Raw genomic sequence first — 8,214 nt, forward strand, 5'->3', positions numbered from 1 at the left:
AAAGGGGGACCGAAAGACCAGAAAGGGCACGCCAAGGTAGAGAGAGACCAATGTACCTATTGTAAGGAAAGAGGACATTGGAAAAGAGAATGCCCGCACCGGAAAAAGAAGGCTGGTCCGGCACCCTCTGAACCGGCGCCCACCATCCTTAGCCTGGCGGGCCTAGACTCAGAATGAGGAAGACCGGGCTCCCTGAATCTAGGCCCCCATGAGCCCATGGTCGAAGCGATTGTTGGGGGCCAGACTCTCTCTTTCTTGGTAGATACCGGGGCAGAGCACTCGGTCGTCACCACCCCTGTAGCTCCCCCATCCGGACGAGAAGTCACCATCGTAGGGGCCACTGGTCAGCCAAGTAGCCCAAAACGCTTCTGCCAGGCCCAAATTGTTGATCTGGGAGGCCACCGGATTAGACATGAGTTCTTACCTACCTGAATGCCCTGTCCCACTGTTAGGGCAAGACCTCTTATCGAAGCTGGGAGCTCGAATCACCTTCCAGCAGTCAGGGGAGGCCTCGCTGCAAGTGGACGACCCTAGGCTCATGGCCCTCATTTTGCCACGAGAGGAAGAATACCAGTTGTATTCTGGGGAATCTGGTGACCATGGCCCCAGACCTGAGGCTAGAGACAACCTGCTGCAGGAATTCCCCACGGTCTGGGCCGAGGACAATCCCCCTGGACTAGCCAGAAACCAGGTACCAGTAATAATTGAACTCAAACCGGGGGCTAAACCGTGCCGCCAGCGACAGTACCCTATCTCAAGGGAGGCCCGCCTAGGAATATCAGAGGTCATCCGAAAGCACCTCCAAGAGGGTATATTGGTCCCCTGTCAATCAACGTGGAATACCCCGCTCCTGCCAATCAAGAAACCTGACGGAACAGGGTACCGTCCAGTGCAGGACCTCCGGGTGGTAAACGAAGCCGTCGTCACACTGCACCCGGTAGTCCCGAACCCATACACCCTACTGAGCCGACTCCCGCCAACTGCCACCTGGTACACATGCCTAGACTTAAAGGACGCCTTCTTCTGCATCCCGGTAGCTCTAGCCAGCCAACCTATCTTTGCCTTTGAATGGGAAGACCCGCATATGGCGGTAAAGACACAGTTGACATGGACCCGGTTGCCACAGGGATTTAAGAACTCCCCCACGTTATTCGGCGAAGCGCTAGCCCGGGACCTGCAATCTTTCTCAGACGAGGGAAAGGATTTAACTCTACTCCAATATGTTGATGACCTCCTCTTAGCTGCCCCCGACCAGAGCCGATGCCTAGAGGGGACAAGAGCTCTCCTAAAACTGCTAACCCAACAAGGGTACCGAGTCTCACGGAAAAAGGCACAAATCTGCCAACAAGAAGTCAAATATTTAGGGTTCCTAATTTCCCAAGGCAAAAGATCCCTAAATACAGACCGGAAAATGGTCATTACCCGCTTCCCGGCCCCGAGCGGACGAAGACAATTACGTGAGTTCCTGGGAGCAGCCGGCTTTTGCAGAATTTGGATCCCGGGGTTCGCAGCCAGAGCAAGGCCACTCTACCAGGCCCTGCGTGGGCCAGACACCTTACCCCTGGCATGGGGAAAAGAACAGGAACAGGCCTTTGCTCAAATAAAGGACCTCCTTAGTAAAGCCCCAGCTCTGGGCCTACCAGACCCCAGCCGGCCCTTCTATCTACACGTGCATGAGAAGGACAAGGTTGCTCTGGGGGTCTTAACTCAATCAGCCGGACCTTGGGAGCGCCCAATGGCTTACCTGTCTAAGCAACTGGATAACGTCGCGGCCGGGTGGCCCCCTTGCTTGAGGGCAGTTGCAGCCGCGGTATCCCTGCTACAAGAAGCGGACAAATTAACTTTGGGGCAGGAGACCACTCTATTCGTTCCCCATAGCATCCATAGCCTCCTGGCAGGACAGGGACACCGATGGCTGTCCAACCCCAGACTGACACAATATCAGGGCATACTCCAAGAGAATCCTCGGGTCCAGGTAAAGACTGTAAAAAGATTAAACCCTGCAACCTTCCTGCCGACCGAACTAGGGGACCCAGACCACTGCTGCCTAGAGGTTACTGAGGAGGTCTATGCCAGCCGACCGGACCTGCGGGACCAGCCTCTACCCAATGCTGACGTGACCTATTTCACAGACGGCAGCAGTTATATGAGAGAAGGGGTCCAAGTGGCAGGGTACGCAGTAACCACGCTTGACCAGGTGGTAGAAGCTAAAGCCTTGCCCTCTGGATGGTCGGCCCAGAGAGCGGAACTCTGGGCCTTAATAAGAGCACTGGAGTTGGCCCAGGACCGGAAAGTCAATATCTACACTGACTCCAAGTACGCCTATGCCACCCTGCACTTCCACGGGGCCATCTACCGAGAACGCGGGCTGCTGACAGCAGAAGGAAAGGAAATTAAAAACAAGACAGAAATCCTGCGTCTCCTCGAAGCAGTTTGGGTCCCAACTGCGGTGTCCGTCATCCACTGCAAAGGCCATTCCAAACAAGACACCACACCGGCCCGCGGGAACCAGAAGGCGGACTCGACAGCAAAGGCTGCCGCAGTATGTGGTGAAATGGCAGAAGTACAGCCCTCCCTTCTCGGACCCCTGCTGGGGGACCCCATTAACCGTCGGGACTATGAGCCAGCAGAAATGAAATGGGCCCAACAGGCCGGAGGACAAGAAACCCCCAAGGGAACTTGGAGGTTACCTGATGGGCGCGTATATGTGCCCCAGAGCCAGGCCAACAATTTAGTCAGAAACTGCCACCATCTGACCCACCTGGGTAAGACCTCCCTGGAAAACTTGCTCAAAAGGTATTTCTACTTCCCCAACCTGTCAACCCTGTGCTCAGCAGCCTTGGCTCAATGCGTTACCTGCTCAAGGAACAATGCAGCCCCGCATCAAGGGGCCCCACCGGGAGTCCAACACAAGGGGTCCCAGCCCTTCGAGGACCTCCAGATTGACTTTACAGAAGTCAAGACCAGCCGAGGATTTAAGTATCACCTGGTCCTGATCTGCACCTTTTCGGGTTGGGTAGAAGCCTTCCCCACCAAAACTGAGAAAGCTCAGGAAGTAACCCGAATCCTACTCAGGGAAATTATACCCAGATATGGGCTTCCACTCACCATTGGTAGTGACAATGGCCTGGCGTTCATTGCCCAGGTGGTTCAGGAGGTCGCCCAGCTCCTGCACACCGACTGGAAGCTACACACGGCCTATCGACCCCAAAGCTCCGGTAAAATGGAACAAATGAACCGAACTCTCAAGGAAACCCTAGCTAAGTTCCATCAAGAAACCGGCCTGCCATGGACAGACCTGTTACCACTAGCCCTGCTACGGGTTAGGAATGCCCCGAACCCCTCGGGGTATACTCCCTATGAGTTAGTTTTTGGAAGACCCCCACCTATAACTAGAATAGGAAGTCCCAATGACCTTCGACAGAAGGGGGAGTTACAGCAGACCCAGTACTTACAACAGTTGGGTAAGACTCTAGACAGGATCTATGGGGCCCAATTGGGCCAGAAACCCAAACCCCGAGGAAGGCCAGCACACCCCTTCCGTACAGGCCAGTATGTATGGGTAAAGAATTGGAAAAAAAAACCACTCCAACCCATTTGGACGGGCCCACATCTAGTACTATTAATCACCCCTACTGCCCTTAAAGTTACAGGAATAACCCCCTGGATCCACTACACTCGAGCCAAGTCAGCAGCAGATCCAGATGAGCCAGGACTTCAAAGCCACCGAACCTCCACCTCGAAGGGAGCCCCCACAATCCGGCTGAAAAGAACTGAAGGACAGTGGGCCTTCTACCCAAGGAACCAGAGACCTGATCCCACCCCAGAGTAGTGACCAACCATCTTAGTCGGCAACCAAGGCATGATCCCTGCAGAATAGGCAAGCCCTAAATCTCCTCACAGCAGAAAAAGGGGGGACTTGCCTATTCCTAGGCTGAAATCTTAACCCAGAAGGTTAAGAAGCTAAAAAATCGTGCGAAGCGCTACCAAAAGTCAGGGCAAGGGACATGAAGCTTAGATACCCAAATCTGGCTCCTCTGGCTGGCTCCATTCCTAGGCCCCCTGATATTACTCCTCTTAGGAATAAGTCTAGGACTCTGGCTGCTGCTCACCATCATTAATAACCTAGAGACCGCGGTCACCAGACGAGCCGCTGCTCGAGTGCTGCTCCTCCAGCATCACCGATACCAAAGACTCTCGACCCAACCCCAACAGAGTGACCACCATGGCTTGTGTAATGATGCTAAGACTCAGGCCAATCTCGTCTAGCATCAAAGGGGGGAATGATAAGGGCAAGATGATTTAAGAGGAACAGCCTAGCCAGAGACCCCTCCCAGGTTAACTGTTCATCATTGCTTATCTGTTCCTGTAGCCCGTTTTCACATCCCTTCCCCCGCCTGGGTAGCACATCAATCTCATCAATCTCCCACCTGAATGCTAATCCCTTCCCCCACCTGGGAAGCCCATCCGTTTCCTGCCGGAATGCTAGGGCTTATAAACCCCTATCTAACCCCAATTCGGGGCTCAGAATTTGGAGACTGCCTCCTCTGAGCCCGCGCGTGTGAATAAAGGCTTACTCCGTTCCCTGAATCGTGTCTTGAGTCTGGCTTTCCGTAACAGAAGAACATGATGTTTAGAAAGGATGTTATTGCTGTACATTCTTTCCCTTAAGGGTGCTGCTAAGTTAATTTTAATTACAGAATTTTATTGAAAGCAAGGAGTCAAAGTCAAGACCTTAGTATAGAATTATTCAAGTCTAGACGGAGTCCAGTGTTACCCTGATACTGTCTCATAAAGATTCATACATTCTAGATAAAGAGTGCCTTTGGAAATTTTTTAATAATCCATAGACATTATTTTATTTTGAAAAATTTTAAATTTATTTAGAAAGCTACAGAGGCAGAGTAAGTGAGCCAGCTGGGCTGTGTAAGCACAGGAAACATTTTATAGAATCAAAAGAAGGGCTCTTGGAGCTTAGGAGAGAGAAAGACAAAGGTAACACCTGGGGGAAGAAGAGGGAGAAAGGAAAGTTGCAAGCATGCTTCTGAGAGGGAGAGATGGAATGTTTTTTATAAGTTATTATACAAAGGCTTGAGGATGATTTCTTTCTTTCTGAGTACATAGTTCCCTTTTAGTCTAGTTATGCAAAGGAGAGAATGTTACTGGTAAACAGTCTGTCTGGAGGGCCTGGGAGTCTCCTGCGTTGGCCATGACATCAGCAGAGGAAGGTACTTACACTGAGTGCATGGAAAGCTAGAAATATGAATGGATAGGGCCCAAGCATGAAAAGCTACCAAGATAATTAGATAGGGAAAAGAGCTCCTCCTGATGGCAGATTGGGTGTAGGACTGTCACAGGTGGGCACAGGTAACCAGGTTCTTGGTGATCGCGGACAAAAAATTGAACCGAACACACAGAGTTTATAGCAGGAAGTGAGGAAAAGCAGATTTATTAAGCCACGCAGAACATGGGAACAGGCCAGCTCTGAGCAGAGTGGATCAGGGAAGAAAGGAGAAGAGCCTAACAGCAGCAGCAGCAAGCAGCAGGGGCAGCTGGAGCAGCTGGAGCAGGGCAAGAAAAAGGGCGGAACTCAGGGGCTAGAGGACTTTTATTCCTTAGGGTGGGCCTTCCTTTCCTTGATTGGCTACTGGGAAGAGGGTCCCACAATGCTAATTCATTATAATGAAGTAGGAGTCAGGTAGTATCTTCTGCGCAGGGGCAGTCCTGATTCACTAGGATTCAATGCTTCTCCAGATGCAAAAACTACCAGACTTAGGACAGGGTCTCCGCCCTTTATCCATGTTCTTTATCTCCTGGGGCACCTCTGGAGTTTCCTCCTTCCTGACTATCTCCTGCCTCAGGACCAGGGGAATGCAGGCAAATGTGCCACGAAGTTAAAATGGTGCAAGGAGGAGGTGCTTGACCAAAGAGGTATGTCAGTCGAGCCTGGGGAAAGAAAGGATTGGTTGGGTGATTGACCCACCTGAAGCTCATGAAAGTTTGAAAAGTTGATTGATCATTTTTTAGAAAACACCTGGCCTGACCCACACCCAAGCTAGTATAATCACAGGGGAACAAAGAAACCCTTTCTCTCTCTCCCTCGCGCTCTCTTTCCCTCTTTCCCTCCCACCTCCTTCTGCTGTGACCTGCACTGGCATGGTGTGCTTCTTTGCTTGTGCTCTCCATGGACTAGGTCACCTTAGAAGCCACATGGCCCATGGCCTCCAAGAGGGAGCCTCTCTTGTTCTCTTGGCCACCTGGTGATGTACTTGCCAGTGTGTTCATGTGCTATCCCGGGAGTACATGATCTTGTGGCCCTAGCAGCCACATGGCCCATGGCCATGCAGGCTCCCACACATAGGTTCCAGGAGGGAGCCTGAAATAAACTGCAGTTGAAAACAAGCCAAGCTTCCTGGATGTGGACTGTGACCACTTGGCAGCCACCGAGAGGCTCCAAAAGACTGTACTTTAAATTGGGACAAAAACTTTGGACACTGGCTTCTGTTTTTGTCTTACTGAGGATGGTTAGACTTTTTTCATGGCAGAAAGAGAAGATGGGCTTTGAGATGGGAGTCTTCCATTCTGCCAGATTGTACAACATCCATCCTTTCTCACCAGCATCTGCCTCATGAGTTTGGGTTTCGTGGTGGCAGGCGTTCAGACCCCCATTTTTTTTGTTTGGTTACAAGAAGGCCTTAAAAATAGCTCCTATCAGGTCCTAAAGTTAGGCCTCTAATTCAGCCAACTTCTGACACAGAGTTCTTAAAAAATCCTTTGAAATATTTTATCAGGTTTGGCTAGGACAAACAGTAAAATTTCCAACCAATATTGACCCTTCCACCTTTTTGTCTTTCCAAAGTAAAAATCAACGTACGAAATGTCTAAACCTGTAGAGAGTTTTTATGAGTTTATTTGAGCCAAACTGATGACATGCTGGGGAGCAAGATCTCAAATGCTCAGGAGATCAGTTTTGCAACTACTTTAATGCGTTTGAAATTAAGGAGGTTACAGAAGGACGATTGAAGAAAGCAAGGCAAGGGTTGGATTACAGGATAGTTAACGAGATTATGTACTCTCTCGAGGGTTACTACCTCCTTTAAGTGGTATTCCTTCCAGTATTTCAAAGGTGTGTTAACCTAGATGCACAAGGACAATGGACAGGGCTGGCTTAAAGCCCTTCACTAAAGAAGTTACAGGCCTGGGTCAGGACCACCCATCATGACCTACCCAGTTAGAAATCTATGATCTGATCACCCTGTGCAATTACTTCCATTAGAACTCCCTTTTTGTTGATACCTGAGTATTACAAATGTGACTTAAAACAAAAATAGCTTTCCTTCATGCCACAGTTACCAGATAAGTGAAGATGGGCACTTAAAAGTATAATCAGGAGGAAGAAGCAGTCCAATGTAATGCTTTCCCTTCTCAGGGTGTGCTGTAGGCAGTACTGCCAGCTCTTTGTGCTCCACAGGGTTCCCACACCTCATCTGGCCCAATAAAGTATGAAGGCTGGGGTTCAATGCCAAACAAGATTATGTCACATATCCAGATTTGTGTGGACTGTGGTAGTCACAAATGCCCAGTTGCAAAGTGATGTGCAGCAAGTCAGTCCATCGTGGTATTAACCAGCTAACTTTTGTTTGAAGCCTTTAGTCTGTTGCTGAAGAGCAAGCTGGATGCCAATGTGGGTCTCTGAGAGTCCTGAATTACTGGGTTGGTAAAGATTCCATACACAAATTCTGTGAGGTCATCCTCATCGATCCATTCCATAATGCTATCAGAAGGAATCCTGACACCCAAAAGACCACTAAACCAGTCCACAAGCAGAGGGCGATGTGAGGGCTGCCATCTGCAGGCTGAGAGCTGTGGCCTTGGCAAGAGCCACAGTCCTGCCACAGAATTAATTGGTGGTTTTTGCCGTGCAGCTTGGAGAAGCCGTAATACTTTCCGGCTCCATTGTTACCACTAATATAAGTAATATTTGTAAAATTCTTACCTTGTAAACAATTTAGGACAGTCATGTCTGCTTATCAGTGTTCTTTAATTTGTTAAAACTAGTTGTCTGCAGATTGTTTCATGACTTTCAAATTTTGAAAGTTAAAGTGCAATAATGTTTAAAGGCTAGAAGCGATGGTTTATCTAATTTCTCATAAAATAAATGCTTTTGTCCTTGCTTTATTTATTAGGGAGTTTTTATGTCAGTGTTTAAAATGT

The sequence above is a fragment of the Pteronotus mesoamericanus genome, unplaced genomic scaffold (genome assembly GCF_021234165.1).
Source record: "Pteronotus mesoamericanus isolate MK-2021 breed Mesoamerican mustached bat unplaced genomic scaffold, CSHL_Meso_final scaffold_118, whole genome shotgun sequence".
Classification (NCBI taxonomy): domain Eukaryota; kingdom Metazoa; phylum Chordata; class Mammalia; order Chiroptera; family Mormoopidae; genus Pteronotus; species Pteronotus mesoamericanus.